This window comes from Bos javanicus, chromosome 19 (genome assembly GCF_032452875.1).
Source record: "Bos javanicus breed banteng chromosome 19, ARS-OSU_banteng_1.0, whole genome shotgun sequence".
NCBI lineage: Eukaryota > Metazoa > Chordata > Mammalia > Artiodactyla > Bovidae > Bos > Bos javanicus.
Window position 1 is genome coordinate 5,365,795 of NC_083886.1, and position 17,521 is coordinate 5,383,315.

Sequence of the window (17,521 nt, forward strand, 5' to 3'; positions counted from 1 at the left end):
TAGTCATGCTTTTCACTCTCCTTGGAATAATCTACTTATTCTTTTCCCTAGGAAGGCTTAGTTTAATCTTCCATAATGCAGACTCTAGACAAGAACATGATTTTAAGAGGTTTATGTAGGAGATAATCTCAAAAGAAATGGTAGAAGAGTGGGTGAAACAGAAGGAAAGAAATAGATGAAATAGAGAAGGTGAAACAGAGTATCTTAGTGAACATGTTACCAGTATAGGCAGTGGGAACTCAATTACACTGGGAACTTTTGGGACATAACATACAGTACATCTCAGAACAGTCCCACATAAAAAGCAAATTAGAGTTCTCTGAGCTTGCAGTACCTTTCTCTTCCCCTTGGAGGGTCCTTGGCTTTTTTCCCCAGCATGGCTCCCAAACACCAGTTTTCACTTCCACTCCAAGCTAAGAAACTGAAAACAGTGAGGCTGACTCTTGCCTCCAGGCCAGATGAGGCATCTGCTTCTTCAAACTTGCTGAAGGAAGAAAAAGAACAGCAATAAGCAATCGAACATATTGATAAAGTACAAAATGAAATAGACAGACTTAATGAACAAGCCAGTGAAGAGATTTCAAAAGTAGAACAGAAGTATAACAAACTTTGCCTACTATCAAAATCCCAGATTTGGGGGTAACAATATATATTAGCCATCCACAAGTGTCTGCATTGCTTGGAGAGGAAGATTAAAAGGTGCTACATTATTTGACAAGAGTTGAAGTGAAGAATTTGCAGACATTAAATCAGGTTACAGAATAAATTTTTATTTTGATGAAAACCCTTACTTCAAAAATAAACTTCTCTCCAAAGAATTTCATCTGAATAAGAGTGGTGATCCATCTTCAAAGTCCACTGAAATCAAATGGAAACTTGGAAAGGATTTGATGAAATGATCAAGTCAAACACAGAATCAAGCCAGCAGGAAGAGACAGCATGAGGAACCAGAAAGCTTCTTCACCTGGTTTACTGATCATTCTGATGCAGGTGCAGGTGAGTTAGGAGAGGTCATCAATGATGATATTTGGCCAAATCTGTTACAGTACTGTTTGGTTCCTGACATGGATGAGGAAGGGGAAGGAGAAGAAGATGATGACGATGATGAAGAGGAAGAAGATTGGAATATATTGATGATGAAGGGGATGAGGATGAGGAAAGGTGAAGAAGATGACTGATGGAACACTGATGGATTCCAGCCTTTTAAAATTCCCTCCAGTCCCTGGGAGCAAGTCACAGTCTTTTTTTTTCCTTCTCCTCTTGTGCTCAGTTGCCCTCTTTTTGAGGTCTCTTTTCTCCTTTATACCACGGTTCACAACTTATTTGGGGGGAAAATATCTTCAGCAGAATTCAGTGGGAAAAGAGTCTCTACCCCTTCCTTTTCCAAATTCATTTTTATCCCTTCCTGTCTCAACAAGAACTTTATGGGATCAATACCACCATGCTCTTTTGGGGTGGTGGGAACCCTCCAGCTCCCTTAGCTCTGCTGGAAACTGGAGAGCGCTAGGCCCTGTGCAGTTGTGCATGGAATTCTAGCTTTTTTCCTCCTTTCTCCATATATTGGGCTCAGATATAACATTGTGTCTCTATGTGAATACGGACAGTTAGCATTTACCAACATGTATCTGTCTAATTTCTCTTGTTTAAAAAGAGAAAAAGAAAAAAAAAAGCTTTAACAACTGGGGTTATAGAAGGTCAGCAAATGGTCAGTTTGAGATATTTGAATGGATTAAGTGGGCATTTTGACAACATGGCTTCTCCTTTGGCGTGTTTAATTGTGATGTTTAATGGACATCCTTGCAGTTTAAGATGACACTTTTAAAATAAAAGTCTTTCCTAATGATGACTCGAGCTCTCCTACTCAATGCGAGAATCAGCAGGGCCTATAGGATCTTATTTGCAGTTGACATTCTCTATTGTAATTTTGTTCCTGTTTATTTTTTAATTTTTCTTTTTGTTTCACTAGAAAAGAAAGATGATGCTCAGTTTTAAATGTTAAAAGTGTACAAGTTGCTTTGTTACAATAAAACTAAATGTGTACGCGCGCGCGCGCGCACACACACACACACACACACACACACACAGCAAATTAGCCAGGCTACCCATTTTCCATGTTTTCTCCCTCTTTGACTGAGAACATTTCCTGAGGGATCATTTCTCCAACCTGACCGCGGACAGACAAGGTGGACTTGAGAAACCTCTAAAGTAGAGCGTGGCAGCTGTTAGAAGTAGAAGATCATCAGCATGCACTGGGAACACATATAGGAAACCAAATCTAATCGCTGATACTCCTTTAATATTCTTCTCCTGTGTAACTTTAAGTTCTTTATTACCTTTCTCTTGTTAATTAGCATATCTTAGTGTGAGAAATTACAGTTAAACAGGAAGTCACTATAGCCATGTGTCTAGTTCAACATGGTTTCCCTAAAACCTGGCCCTGAGTAGATACTTCCTGTACCTTTTGACTGAACTCTCGTTTGTTGAATGGGTATTTTAAGTTTGGTAGCAGTAACTACATACCTTTAAAGATTAGTCAAGATACTGTAGACTTTGCTTTCTTGCTTTCTGCCTCATTCAGGTAGAATGATTGGTATTTGGAAATGACTTTGCAGTAAGGTGCAAGTCACTGTTGAAATATCAAAAAGTAATTGCTAAAACATGATTTTCTTATACTATGTAACCTGTATCGTTTCTTTATCATTAACCTTCCATCCTGAAAAGTTGTTTCAAACACTTTCTTCAAATGCTCACTTTTGAGAAATGCCAGAAGACAAACATTTATGCTATAAAATAAGTAGAAATGTCATTTTTAATATGTTCCAAGTGTTTGGTATTTGTACAAATTGGGTCTAATTGTATCATCTGGTGAGATTTCCTCTCCAAAGACAACTAATTGGAATGGCATGATTGTAACAGTGAGTTCTGGGTGAAATAACCAGACATTTCCAGTCTGAATGAATGGCTTTTGTGTCAAACATTGAAAAGCTGAACCATTATATGCTGTTTTCAGATTTATGTTGCCCAAATGGAGTTATCTTATTTTTCTTCACAGCTTCCATTCTTTAAAATTTATTTATTTTAATTGGAGGCTAATTACTTTACAATACTGTAGTGGTTTTTTTTTTCCATACATTGACATGAATCAGCCATGGGTGTACATGTGTTCCCCATCCTGAACCCCCTTCCTACCTCCCTCCCCATCCATTTAGCAGGAAAAGTCATCACTTCCTTCCTTGGCACCAAATATATTATGGGTCCTATAATCAAAAGGGTGAAGTCCATTTTCTCTACTCTAAAAACATTAATGCAAACATTTGTTTGTTTCTCATTTTTTATATCTTGATGGTAACATTAAAATTATATTTAGAAGTTCTAGTTATTTCTATGTGACAATCACCATGTTTGGTATTTCACACATAAAATCATTAATTTACCCCTTAGTGAAAATGAGATACTTATACATATAGAAAGAGATTTAGATTGAAAAATTTATGCAAAGCCAGTAGAGATATAACTAGCATGTGATTCAAGTCTAATTCAAAGCCAGGACCCTTATCCTGTAATCTTGCTGATTTTTCCATCCTTCCTCTAAAGCCAAAACTTCTTCAGATACTAATAAAGAGCATCTGACTATAGTCTTGAAATTTCTCTGTTTCACAGACGAGAAAATTAAGGTCAGTTCAGTTGCTCAGTCATGTTTGACTCTTTACAAACCCATGGACTATAACAGGCCAGGCATCCCTGTCCATCACAAATTCCGGAAGCTTGCTCAAACTCATGTCCATCGAGTAGGTGATGCCAACAACCGTCTCATCCTCTGTTGTCCCCTTCTCCTCTTGCCTTCAATCTTTCCCAGCATCAGGGTCTTTTCCAATGAGTCAGTTCTTCATATCAGGTGGCCAAAATATGGGAGCTTCGGCTTCAGCATCAGTCCTTCCAATGAATATCCAGTACTGATTTCTTTAGAATAGACTAGCTTGACCTCCTAGAAGTCCAAGGGACTTTCAATAGTCTTCTCCAAAACCACAGTTCAAAAGCATCAGGTCTTCAGTGCTCAGCATTTTTTATGGTTGAACTTTAACATCCATACATGACTACTGGAAAAACCATAACTTTGACCAGAGGGAACTTTGTTGGCAAAGTAATGTCTCTGTTTTTTAATATGCTGTCTAGGTTGGTCATAACGTTCCTTCCAAGGAGTAAGCATCTTTTTGTTTCAGGGCTGCAGTCACCATCTACAGTGATTTTGGAGCCCCCAAAAATAGACTCACTGTTTCCATTGTTTCCCCATCTCTTTGCCATGAAATGATGGGACTGGATGCTATGATCTTCATTTCTTGAATCCTGAGTTTTAAGCCAATATTTTCAATCTCCTCTTTCACTTTCATCAAGGGGCTCTTTAGTTCCTCTTCACTCTCTAATGTAAGAGTGGTGTCCTCTGCATAGTGAAGTTGCTCAGTCGTGTCCGACTCTTTGTGACCCCATGGACTGCAGCCTACCAGGCTCCTCCGTCCATGGGATTTTCCAGACAAGAGTACTGGAGTGGGGTGCCATCGCCTTCTCCAGTCATCTGCATATCTGAGGTTATTTATTTTTCTCTGAGAAATCTTCATTACAGCTTGTGTTTCATCCTGCCTGGCATTTCTCATGATGTATTCTGCATAGAAGTTAAATAAGCAGGTTGACAATATACAGTCTTGACATACTCTTTCCCAATTTGGAACCAGTCCATTATTCCATATCCAGTCCTAACTATTGCTTCTTGACCTGCATACAGATTTCTCAGGAAGCAGGTAAGGTGGTTTGGTACTCCCATGTCTTGAAGAATTTTCCACAGTTTGTGGTGATCAACACCAACAAAGTCTTTGGCCTAGTCAATAAATCAGAGGTAGAGGTTTTTCTGGAACTCTCTTGCTTTTTTAATGATCCACAGATGTTCACAATTTAATCTCTGGTTCCTGTGCCTCTTCTAAATCTAACTTGAACACCTGAAATTTCACAGTTCATGTACTGTTGAAGCCTCTCTTGGAGAATTATAAGCATTACTTTACTAGTGTGTGAGATAAGTGCAATTGTGCAGTAGTTTGAACATTCTTTGGCATTGCCTTTCTTTGGGATTGGAATGAAAACTGACCTTTTCCAGTCCTGTGGCCACTGCTGAGTTTTCCAAATTTGCTGGCACATTGAGTGCAGCACTTGCACAGCATCATCTTTTAGGACTTGATAGAGTTCAGCTGGAATTCCATCATCTCCACTAGCTTTGTTCATAGTGATTCTTTCTAAGGCCCACCTGACTTCAGACTCCAGGATGTCTGGCTCTAGGTGAGTGATCACACCATCATACTTATCTGGGTCATGAAGATCTTTTTTGTACAGTTCAATGTGTATTCTTGCCACCTCTACTTAGTATCTTCTGCTTCTGTTAGGTCCATGCCATTTCTATCCTTTACTGAGCCCATATTTGCATGAAATGTTCCCTTTGTATCTCTAATTTTCTTGAAGAGATCTCTAGTCTTTCCCATTCTACTGTTTTCCTCTATTTCTTTGCATTGACCATGGAGGAAGGCTTTCTTACCTCTCCTTGCTATTCCTTGGAACTCTGTAATAACATGTGTATATCTTTCCTTTTCTCCTTTACCTTCTGCTTCTCTTCTTTTCTCAACTATTCTCCTCAGACAATCATTTTGCCTTTTTGCATTTCTTTTTCTTGTATCTGCTACTGTAGACAAAATCCCCTAGAGGAAATGGAGTAGTCCTCATAGTCAACAAAAGAATCTGAAATGCAGTTCTTTGTTGCACTCTCAAGAATGACAGAATGGTCTCTTTTCATTTCCAAGGCAAACCATTCGGTATCACAGTAATCCAAGTCTATGCCCTGATCACTAATGCTGAGGAAGCTGAAGTTGAACAGTTCTATGATGACCTCCAGGACCTTCTATAACTGACACCCCCAAAAATGTTCTTTTTATCATAGGGGACTGGAATGCAGAAGTAGGAAGTTAAGAGATACCCGCAGTAACAAGCAAGTTTGGCCTGGGAGTACAAAATGAAGCAGCACAAAGGCTAACAGAGTCTTGCCAAGAGGACACACTGGTCATAGCAAACACCCGCTTCCAACAACACAAGAAACGACTCTACACATGGGCATAACCAGATGGCCAATACTGAAATCAGATTGATCATGTTCTTTGCAATTGAAGATGGAGAAGTTCTACACAATTAGCAAAGACAAGACTTGGAGCTGACTGTGATGCAGATCATGAATTCCTTGTTGCAAAATTCAAACTTGAAGAAGGTAGAAAAAAACCAGTGGACCATTCAGGTACAAACTAAATAAAACCTCTTACAACTATACAGTGAAATTGACAAATAGATTCAAAGGATTAGATCTGATAGAGTACCTGAAGAACTACGGATGGAGGTTTGTGACATGGTACAGGAGACCGTTATCAAAACCATCCCCAAGAAAAAATAAATGTATATATAATTTGGGATAGAAATTGAATAAAATTTTATGGAATAAAAAGTATAAGATTTTAATTACTTAATAAAAAATCGTATTGGATTCTGATCAGCATTCTTATTTAATGATCATTTTGAAACTTGATTGATTTTTCTATTGTATTGGTAACTTTTTCTACCTTGGTATCATATGAAAAAATGACAGGTGCTTTTGTATCTCCATCAGCATCATAAAACTCAGTTGTAATTCAGTTCAGTTCAGTCGCTCAGTCGTGTCCTACTCTTTGCGACCCCATGAATCGCAGCACGCCAGGCCTCCGTAACATAAAAAGGGAGCTGATCTGAAAGGCAGACAATGATTGTGTTGAGATTATTGGAATAAAATAGTTTGCTGTAGAGAAATCAAGATAAAGGATCTAATTATGCAATTTTTATTTATATTGTATCTGCATCTATGTGTTGAGGAAGCATATAATGCAAAACTTAAAAAGGTAATAATCACAATCATAAGCTAAAAGTATTAAGTATTTACTTTGAGATGGATAGTTCTAAGTGCCTTAAGAATATCAATTCACCCGATCCTCATACAAGTCTATCGAATAAGCACCAATAATTGACCCCATTTTACTGATAGGCACAGAAATGCTGATTAATTTTCTGAAGGCCACACAATCAATAAGAGCAAAGTCAGAATTTAAATCCAGGAAGTTTGGCTCCAAAGTCCATGTTTAATGGAGAAGAACAAATTTGACTAGCTCTAACCTTAGCGCTCCTTTGCCTGTGCTTAGTCATGCTGGCTCTGCAACTTTTGTCTAGTCAAACAGTAAAAGAAGGTTCCCTATAGCTTAAAATATACATAATAGCCTTTTCTCAAGGCTCTGCCTCCCAGGCTTAACCTTTAAGCCATAATACTTTTCATTCACTTATAGATAAAAGGCTGGAGAACAGAAAATAACACTTGCCTTGGTGAGAGTTTGCAGGAACACAGTGACCAGACCTAACTGGACAGCTGCAAGAACAAAGAATTATCACATTCCCTCTGGGATCTGGTCAGCACCAGGAGTTCTGCAACAACCAACCTCATCCCCTTTCCTTTTGGTACAAAAGAAGCTTGATTTCTAACTCTGGTAAGATGGTTCTTTGGGACACTAATCCATCATCTATTTCTGCTGGCCTTCTGAATAGTCTCTATTCTTTGCCCTATCGCTTCATCTCTCTGTATATTGGCCTGCATGCAGTGAGCAATGCAAGCTTGGGCTTGGTAACACATGTATTAACCTTTAGACTGCATGCCAACAAGCAGATTATGGTTTAAGTCAAGGGGCCAAATAACTTTAATACAAGTCTCAATAAGTTTTGGCAAAACAATACGGCAAGAAAGATCAAAGTGATGAATGATGCCAAAGGCTTAATTAAGATCACAATTTTTAAAATAGGCCTTAAGGATGGATTTAATTTTTGTAAGCAGGGACGGTTTGAGGACAAATGAAATTACAAAGAATAGGTATCTTAAGCAACAACAAAAAACTAAGAACTTGTTAAAGATTGGGGAAGACTGAAAGCCCATCATGGTCTGCATGTTAGAGGAGTAGCAGGAAATAAAGTTACCAAGATGGTTATGCAAACAGCAATGAACCTGGGAGAAGAGAGTCAAGCCTCAATTATGCTACTTATATACTGGATGACCTTGATCAAGATCAGTAGTCTGTCTTGGCTTCAAGTGGTTTTGCAAAGTCCCACCTAACACTGTTGTTTTGAGGATTAAATGAGAATCCAAATGTTGCAGAATGTTGATTGTGATCTGTGACAATATTGTGGAAACATGTGACTATCATATGGAAGGGATGCCACTAAAGACTTCTAATAAGGTGAATTAGAGAGTGGTATGACCAGAATTGCCTAGAGCCCAGTCCAGAGCAGGTAGAGGTTAAACTGGAATGTGGAGAGCAGGGTTAAAGACTGAGAAATGTGTTAATAGTTTATTAAATTTGGTCGAGATATAACAATGATCCAAACTCAGTACTAACAATTGGGCTTGAAATAAACAGAGACTTCAGAAACATTACAGAATTATACAAAACTGATTTCACGCTTGATTTTGATGGAAATGGAGGGGGGAAAAAAGGACTCTACCATAATTTTGAAACTTAAGACCAAGTGAGTAAGAGAATGTGTTAGTTGCTCAGCCATGTCTGAATCTTTGAGACCCCATAGACTGTAGCCATCAGGCTCCTCTGTCCATGGGTTTCTTTAGACAAGAATATTGGAGTGGCTAGCCATCACCCTTCTCAAGGGAATCTTCCTGGAGATCATCAAGAGCCTCTTGATGAAAGTGAAAGAGGAGAGTGAAAAAGTGGGATTAAAGCTCAACATTCAGAAAACTAAGATCATGGCATCTGGTCCAATCACTTCATGGCATATAGATGGGGAAACGGTGGAAACAGTGGCTGACTTTATTTGGGGGGCTCCAAAATCACTACAGAGAGTGATTGCAGCCATGCAATTAAAAGACACATACTCCTTGGAAGGAAAGTTATGATCAATCTAGACAGCATATTAAAAAGCAGAGACATTACTGTGCCAACAAAGGTCCATCTTGTCAAGGCTATGGTTTTCCCAGTAGTCATGTATGGATGTGAGAGTTGAACCATAAAGAAAGCTGAGTGCCAAAGAATTGATGCTTTTGAACTGTGGTGTTGGAGAAGACTCTTGAGAGTCCCTTGGACTGCAAAGAGGTCCAACCAGTCCATCCTAAAGGAGATCAGTCCTGAGTGTTCATTGGAAAGACTGATGTTTAAGCTGAAACTCCAATACTTTGGCCACCTGATGCAAAGAGCTGACTCATTGGAAAAGACCCTGATGCTGGGAAAGACTGAGGGCAGGAGGAGAAGGGGACAACAGAGGATGAGATGGTTGGATGGCATCACCGACTCAGTGGGCATGAGTTTGAATAAACTCAGGGAGTTGGTGATGGACAGGGAGGCCTGGCGTGCCGTGGTCCATGGGGTCTCAAAGAGTCAGACACAATTGAGTGACTGAAATGAACTGAGCCATTACCCTTCTCCAGGGGATCTTCCTGACCCAGGGATTAAACCCAGGTCTTCTGCACTGCAGGCAGATTCTTTACTATCTGAGCCACCAGGAAAGTGCCAAGTAAGAGAGTAATTATCAACAAAAGAAAATCTTGATGAAGAAAAGTTTTTCTTGAGAAAGAACATGAGTTAAGTTCAAGGAACTGGTGAGAACTCTTGGTTAAGTTATCCTGCAAGCATTGAATATGTACATTTGTGGCCAAGGAAAGAGATAAGGATGAGAGGGTATATGGCAGACAGAATAGTGAACTCTTAGATCTAGATCAGTCACTCAGTCATGTCCGACTCTTTGCAACCCCATGAATCGCAGCACTCCAGGCCTCCCTGTCCATCACCAACTCCCGGAGTTCACTCAGACTTATGTCCATCGAGTCAGTGATGCCATCCAGCCATCTCATCCTCTGTCGTCCCCTTCTCCTTTTGCCCCCAATCCCTCCCAGCATCAGAGTCTTTTCCAATGAGTCAATTCTTTGCATGAGGTGGCCAAAGTACTGGAGTTTCAGCTTTAGCATCACTCCTTCCAAAGAAATCCAAGGATCCCAGAAATCCTTCCAAAGAAATCCAGATCAGCCCTGGATCTCCTTGCAGTCCAAGGGACTCTCAAGAGTCTTCTCCAACACCACAGTTCAAAAGCATCAATTCTTTGGCTCTCAGCCTTCTTCACAGTCCAACTCTCACATCCATACATGACCGCAGGAAAAACCACAGCCTTGACTAGACGAACCTTTGTTGGCAAAGTGAACTCTTAGTGATATTCATATCCTAATGCCCCAAACCAGTGAATATGTTAGATTATACAGCAAAAAGAAATTAAATTTGAAAGGAGATGTAATCAAGCTTGATAATCAGCTGAACTTTAAATAGGGAGATTATCCTGGATTACCTGGGTGGGTTCCATATAATCACAATGATAAAGGAAGACAGAAGAGATTGTTGGAGTTACATGATGTGAAAGGATCTCATCTAGCCATTGCAGGCTCTGAAAACAAGAAAGGGGATCTCAAGCTGAGGAATGTGGGCTTTCTAGACTCTGGAAAGGGCAAAGAAAAGGATTTATCCTTTAGTGCCTTCAGAAAGGAATGGGTGCCAACAGCAATAAGGCCCAGATCAGATCCCTAAATCTACAGAAATTTTAAGGTGATAAACGTGTGTTTTCTAAACCACTAAGCTCATGGTACCTTTTACAGTGGCAACAGAGAACTGATACAAAGTGATTTTAGAGCACTCAGGATGGAGAAAATGGTCAGAAATGGTGTGAGTTCTTCCTGAAAGTGACCTGTGAAACACATGTGGTTACAGCCTGTCAGGAAAGCAGGAGCAGTGGAAAGCCCTTAGCCTGAGTCTGCAAATTTCTTATTCTATGACTGGTTATTGGAAACTTAGGAGAATACAAATTACTTCATTTGCATCAAAAAATGAGTCATCAAAATTGTATTAATCCATTCCAAGATCCTCCTTCTTCCCCAAAGTCATCTGCATGGACCTGTGAGATAAAGAATTCCATCTTGGGGAGGAGGAGAAATTGATCATTTTAAGTTAAATTTAAAGTTTAGTTGCTCAATCGTGTCCGACTCTTTGCGACCCCATGGATTGGATTGTAGACTACCAGGCTCCTCCGTTCACGGGACTTTCCAGGCAAGAGTACTGGAGTGGGTTGCCATTTCCTTCTCCAGAGGATCTTCCCAACCCAGGGATCGAAGCTGGGTCAACCACATTGCAGGCAGACTCTTTACTGTCTGAGCCACCAGGAGTCATTTTAAGTTAAGTAACTACTAAAAGAACAGAGATAGAAAATAACAGAAAACTTCAACCTTCTTTCCAGAAACAACACTCTAATTTCTAGAAACACCCAGCTTTTCTAATACCTCACAGCCTCCACCCAGGGCTGTGTCTGTGTCCCAGCAATGACGTTGGTCCTGGGTGCAGAAGGAGAAGCAGAAGTATTTCTGGTTTCATTGGACACAGAAATCAAGACAGCAAGTTTACCTCCCTATTGACTCAGGTCCACTGAGGGTCATTTCTCATTTTACTTCTGGTCAGTCCTGCAATCTGCTATAAATCTACCCCCTAGATAGTTATTGCTTACTCCAGATGGGCATCAGTGGGACAGGGACCATGGTGTATGGGGGAAGTCATCTCTTTCTTTTTTTATAACTCAAATATTTTATTTCCACAGCACAGAGGCTATGTCAGGATGTCAGATTTCTCTGTGAAGTAGAAACATAAGACATATTTAAACCTGTTTAATATGTCCTTCTTGAGGTTATAAGAAAAAACTAAAAACAAGAAAACTGTTTTCTCTAAGTCCCTTTATTAACAAACCCCAATTCTTAGCCTTATATTGCTTATCTCCAGAAGGGCAGCACATTTCCTTTTCAAACACAGGATAAATATCTACTGTACTTCAGTTACTCTCTCACCCTCAATATCTCCAACATTCACACCCACCACAAAGCACGGATGAGGCCCAGAGTGAAGGAAGCCTAAATTATTGGCCAGTTGGTACACCACAGAATGTGGTAGGAGAGAGAAGGGGATCCAAGGCTTTAGCAGAACAGCCCAGGGTGTTAACAAACAAAACTCTGACACCATCAAAATTCATGATGAGGATTGTTCTTGCTTTTCCAATAGATAAATATTAAAACATGAAACATAAAAATAGCTCTTATGTAGCAAATATTAATTCATAGTGATTGTGCAATCTGAATGCAGGAAAATAATGATCTTTACAAATGCCATACATACTCAGACTCCTGTTTACAAGAGAAATCATTGTTTACAGTATGAGCCAGAGAACCCTCTGTGCCTTTCTAACACCAACAAGCACACACCTTCTTATCTAGATCTTTTTATTAATTTTTTGAATTTGAGGCTAGACTCTGGGACCTATTGGTGTCAGAATGTGTATCCACTGATATTTACAAAAATATTGATCAAAACTTTGCCAATGAATACTGTTCTCTTCTTAGGTCATATAAATTTCTGGTCAACAACCCCACACTCATCTGACTTTAAAGGAAGGTATATGTGAGATTGTTGTACATATCCTGTAAAATTCTGTAAGTGAATGTTCTTTTTTTGATATTCTTATTTAGGTATTTATTTGGCTGTACCAGGTCTTACTTTCTGCACACAGGATCTTCTAGCTGAGGCATGTGGGATCTCAATCCTCCAGCAGGGACTGAACTCCTGCACTGGGAGCTTGGAGGCTTAGCCCCTGGATCACCAGGGAAATCCTGGTGAATATTCTTTTAGATAAAAACAGAATGCTGACAAACTTTTTTCTGATGAGTAGTTTGCTAATTTTCTGAAATCATGATAGTAACTGGCCAGGAAGGAAGGTGCAATGTGCAGGAAACATATCAGGTGACTTGAAAGGCTCCTTCCAACTGCATCCCATTCTATTGAAAATCCTTGTGAGTCTCAGTGTAGGGTAGATCCCTTTAAAATATTTATTTTGCTTTCTTCCTGGGTTATGTGAGCTATGATGACAATTATATTGAACCTCACATTGTAAGTATGTGAGAACTAGTGGTAGCCTGGTATAAACACTCATAAGATATGACAAAACTGACAGCTTGATGTAATCAGTTTCATGCACCAACCACCTTGTAGAGCTGTAGTTCTGGGTATGGAACATCTGGAGCTACAATTTAATTGGTAGTTGTAAGAGTTGCACAGCTGTTTATAAAGTTTCTAGCTATGTTAATCATAGCTGAAATGATGTTTATCATAAACCCACACAATAGAGGCCAATTCATGAGTATCAACACTTGTTGACTTAGAATGTTACATTGTACAATACCTTACTTAGCATCATATAAAAAATAATCAAAAGAGTGTATGATATCACTTATATTTGGAATCAAAAATAATAAAAGGTATATATAAAACAGAAAAACAGTTTGAAAGATATAAAAAACAAATTTGTCATCTTCAGTTCAGTTCACTTGCTCAGTCATATCCAACCCTTCCCCACCCCATGAACTGCAGCATGCCAGGCTTCCCTGTCTACCACCAACTCCCAAAGCTTGCTCAAACTCATGTCCATCGAGTCGATGATGTCATTCAACCCATCTCTTCCTCTGTCATTCCCTTCTCCTCCTGCCTTCAATCTTTCCCAGCAACAGGGTCTTTTCCAGTGAGTCAGTTCTTCACATCAGGTGGACAAAATACTGGAGTTTCAGCTTCAGCATCAGTCCTTCCAATGAATATTCAGGACTGATTTCCTTTAAGATTGACTGATTTGATCTCCCTGCAGTCCAAGGGACTCTCAATAGTCTTCTCCAAACCACAGTTCAAAACCATCAGTTCTTTGGCACACAGCTTCCTTTATGGTCCAATTCTCACATCTGTACACGACTACTGGAAAAAAAACATAGCTTTGACTAGAAGGACTTTTCTCAGCATAGTAACATCTCTGCTTTTTAATATTCTGTCTATGTTGGTCATAGCTTTTCTCCCAAGGAGCAAATATCTTTTAATTTCAGGGCTGCAGTCACCATCTGCAGTGATTTTGGAGCCCCCAAAAATAAAGATTCTCACTGTTTCCATTGTTTTCTCATCTATTTGCCATGAAGTGATGAGACTGGTTGCCAAGATTTCATTTGCTGAATGCTGAGTTTTAAGCCAACTTTTTCACTCTCCTCTTTCATTAAGAGGCTCTTTAGTTCTTCTTCACTTTCTGCCATAAGGGTGGTGTCATTTGTACAGCTGAGGTTATCGATATTTCTCCTGGCAATTTTGATTGCATCTTGTGCTTCATCCAGCCAGGCATTTCGCATGATGTACTCTGCACATAAGTTAAATAAGCAGGGTGACAATATACAGCCTTGAAGTACTCCTTTCCTGATTTGAAACTAGTCTGTTCCACATCCAGTTCTAACTGTTGCTTCCTGACCTGCATAGAGATTTCTCAGGAGTCAGGTAAGGTAATCTGGTATTCCCATCTCTTGAAGAATTTTCCACAGTTTGTTTTGATCCACACAGGCAAAGGCTTTGACATAGTCACTAAAGTAAAAGTAGATATTTTTCTGGAACTCTCTTGCTTTATCAGTGATCCAGCAGATGTTGGCAATTTGATCTCTGGATCCTGTGCCTTTTCTAAATCCAGCTTGAACACCTGGAAGTTCACAGTTCATGTACTGTTGAAGCCTCTCTTGGAGAATTGTAAGCATTACTTTGCTAGTGTGTGAGATGAGTGCAATTTTGCAGTAGTTTGAACATTCTTTGGCATTGCATTTATTTGGGATTGGAATGAAAACTGATCTTTCCCAGTCTGGTGGCCACTGCTGAGTTTTTCAAATTTGCTGACATACTCAGTGCAGCACTTTCATACCATCAGCTTTTAGGGCTTGACAAAGTTCAGCTGGAATTCCATCACCTCCACTAGCTTGGTTCTTAGTGATGCTTCCTAACGCCTACCTGACTTTGGACTCGAGGATGTCTGGCTCTAGATGAGTGATCACACCATCATGGTTATCTGGGTCATGAAGATCTTTTCTGTATAGCTGTTCTATGTATTCTTGCCACCTTTTCTTAATATCTTCTGCTTCTGTTAGGTCCATGCCATTTCTGTCCTTTATTGAGCCCATCCTTGCATTAATTTTTCACCTGTTGTCTCTAATTTTCTTGAAGAGAAATCTAGGCTTTCCCATTCTATTGCTTTCCTCTGTTTCTTTGCATTGACCACTGAGGAAGGCTTTCTTATCTCTCCTTGCAATTCTTTGGAACTCTGTGTTCAAATGGGTATATCTTTCCTTTTTTTCCCTTGCCTTTATCTTCTCTTCTGTTTTCAGCTATTTGTAAGGCCTTCTCAGATAAACATTTTGCCTTTTTGGATTTCTTTTTCCCGGGGATGGTCTTCATGACTGCCTCTTGTACAAGGTCCCAAACCTCTGTTCATAGTTCTTCAGGTATTCTGTCTATCAGATATAATCCCTTGAATCTATTTGTCACTTCCACTGTATATTTGCAAGGGATTTGCTTTAGATCATACCTGGTTTTCCCTACTTTCTTCAATTTAAGTCTGAATTTGGCAATAAGGAGTTCATGATCTGAGCCACAGTCAGCCCCAGGTCTTGTTTTTGCTGACTGTATAGAGCTTCTCCATCTTTGGCTGCAAAGAATATAGTCAATATGTTTTCAGTACTGTCCATCTGGTGATGTCCATATTTACAGTCACCTCTTGTGTTGTTGGAAGAGGGTGTTTGCTATGACCAGAGCATTCTCTTGGCAAAACTCCGTTAGCCTTTGCCCTGCTTGATTCTGTACTCCAAGTCCAAACTTTCCTGTTATTCCAGGTATTTCTTAACTTGCTACTTTTGCATTCCAGTCACCTATAATGAAAAGGACTTTTTTGTTTTTTGGGGTTTTTTTTGGTGTTAGTTCTACAGGGTCGTGGGTCTTCATGGAACCATTCAACTTCAGCTTCTTCAACATTACTGGTTGGGACATAGACTTGGATTACTGTGAAACTGAATGGTTTGCCTTGGAAACAAACAGAAATCATTCTGTCATTTTTTGAGATTGCACCCAAGTACTGCATTTTGTTGACTATCAGGGCTTCTCCATTTCTTCTAAAGGATTCTTGCCCACAGTAGTAGATATAATGGTCATCTGAGTTAAATTTGCCCATTCCAGTCCATTTTAATTTCCCTTAGTCATGTCCGACTCTTTGCGGCCCCATGGACTGTACCCTACCAGACTCCTCCATCTATGGTATTTTCCAGGTAAGAATACTGGAGTGGGTTGCCATTCCCTTCTCCAGGAGATCTTCCCCACCCAGGGATTGAACCCAAGTCTCCCACATTGTAGGCAGAGGCTTTACCATCTGAGCCACAAGGGAAGTTCTCAATTTAATTTACTGATTCCTAAAATGTCAGTGTTCACTCTTGCTATCTCCTGTTTGACCACTTGCTATTTGCCTTGATTCATGGACCTAATGTTTCAGTTTCCTATGCAATATTGTTCTTTACATTGTTGGACTTTACTTCCATCACCAGTCACATCCACAACAGCATGTTGTTTTTGCTTTGGCTCCGTCTCTTCATTCTTTCTGGAGTTATTTCTCCACTCTTCTCCAGTAGCATATTGAGCACCTACTGGCCTGGATAGTTCATCTTTTACTGTCTTGTCTTTTTTCCTTTTCTTACTGTTAATGGTTCTCAAGGCAAGAATACTGAAGTGGTTTGCCATTCCCTTCTCCGGTGGACCATGCTTTGTCAGAACTCTCTACCAAGACCTGTTCATCTTGGGTCTCCCTATACAGCCACAGTCTTTTTATGGAAACATTATATCTGAAATTGGAAAAACAACTATTTCTTGCTATTTCATTGTCACTTAAATATATTTCACATTTTTCTCAAACACTACTCATGTCATTTTCAGACAGACTGAAACTTCTAAAAGTCATGCTCCCTATGCCAACCCATGAGAGAAAAAGGTCAGAAAGCAAGAAAAAACTGCATTTAAAATCCATTTAGTTCTCTAGGGTTTACACAAGAATGAGACATAAATTATTTATCAAGAATAATCCAAGTGGACATTTGCTTCTCTATAGTAGCTGAGACACAACCCTATGCAAGATTGTCTGGTAACCTGAAATCAGTGGAACAAGACATTTTGCATTAGGGGTAAGCCCTAGAGATATGTCCAGACTTGACAAATAAGAAAAGGTGTTACAGAGTAAAATTTTAAAATCTTAGTGAGAGGATACTGAAGAAAAAAAAGGCAATATTTGAAATAAAGATATATAATGGATGTTTTTTTTATTTTGGTTTACCATGCGTTCATTCAAACAACCATTCATTCAACAAATATTTTATTGAGTGACTACTACAGAAAATATGGTGGTATTGAAGATTTAAGTACATTGCAAAAGTGAGAATGGATAACCTCAGGGAAAAGCCAGACTGAGAAACCTAAAAAGGAAAAGCTACTCTCTTAAGTGTCAAAAGTAAAAATAA

The 17,521-nt window shown here is 39.4% G+C and overlaps 1 pseudogene; it reads left to right on the plus strand.

Annotated features, from left to right (window-relative positions):
* The first annotated feature begins 376 nt into the window (after positions 1 to 376).
* LOC133233062 (protein SET-like) lies at positions 377 to 1,165 on the plus strand (annotated as a pseudogene).
* Positions 1,166 to 17,521: the final 16,356 nt, after the last annotated feature.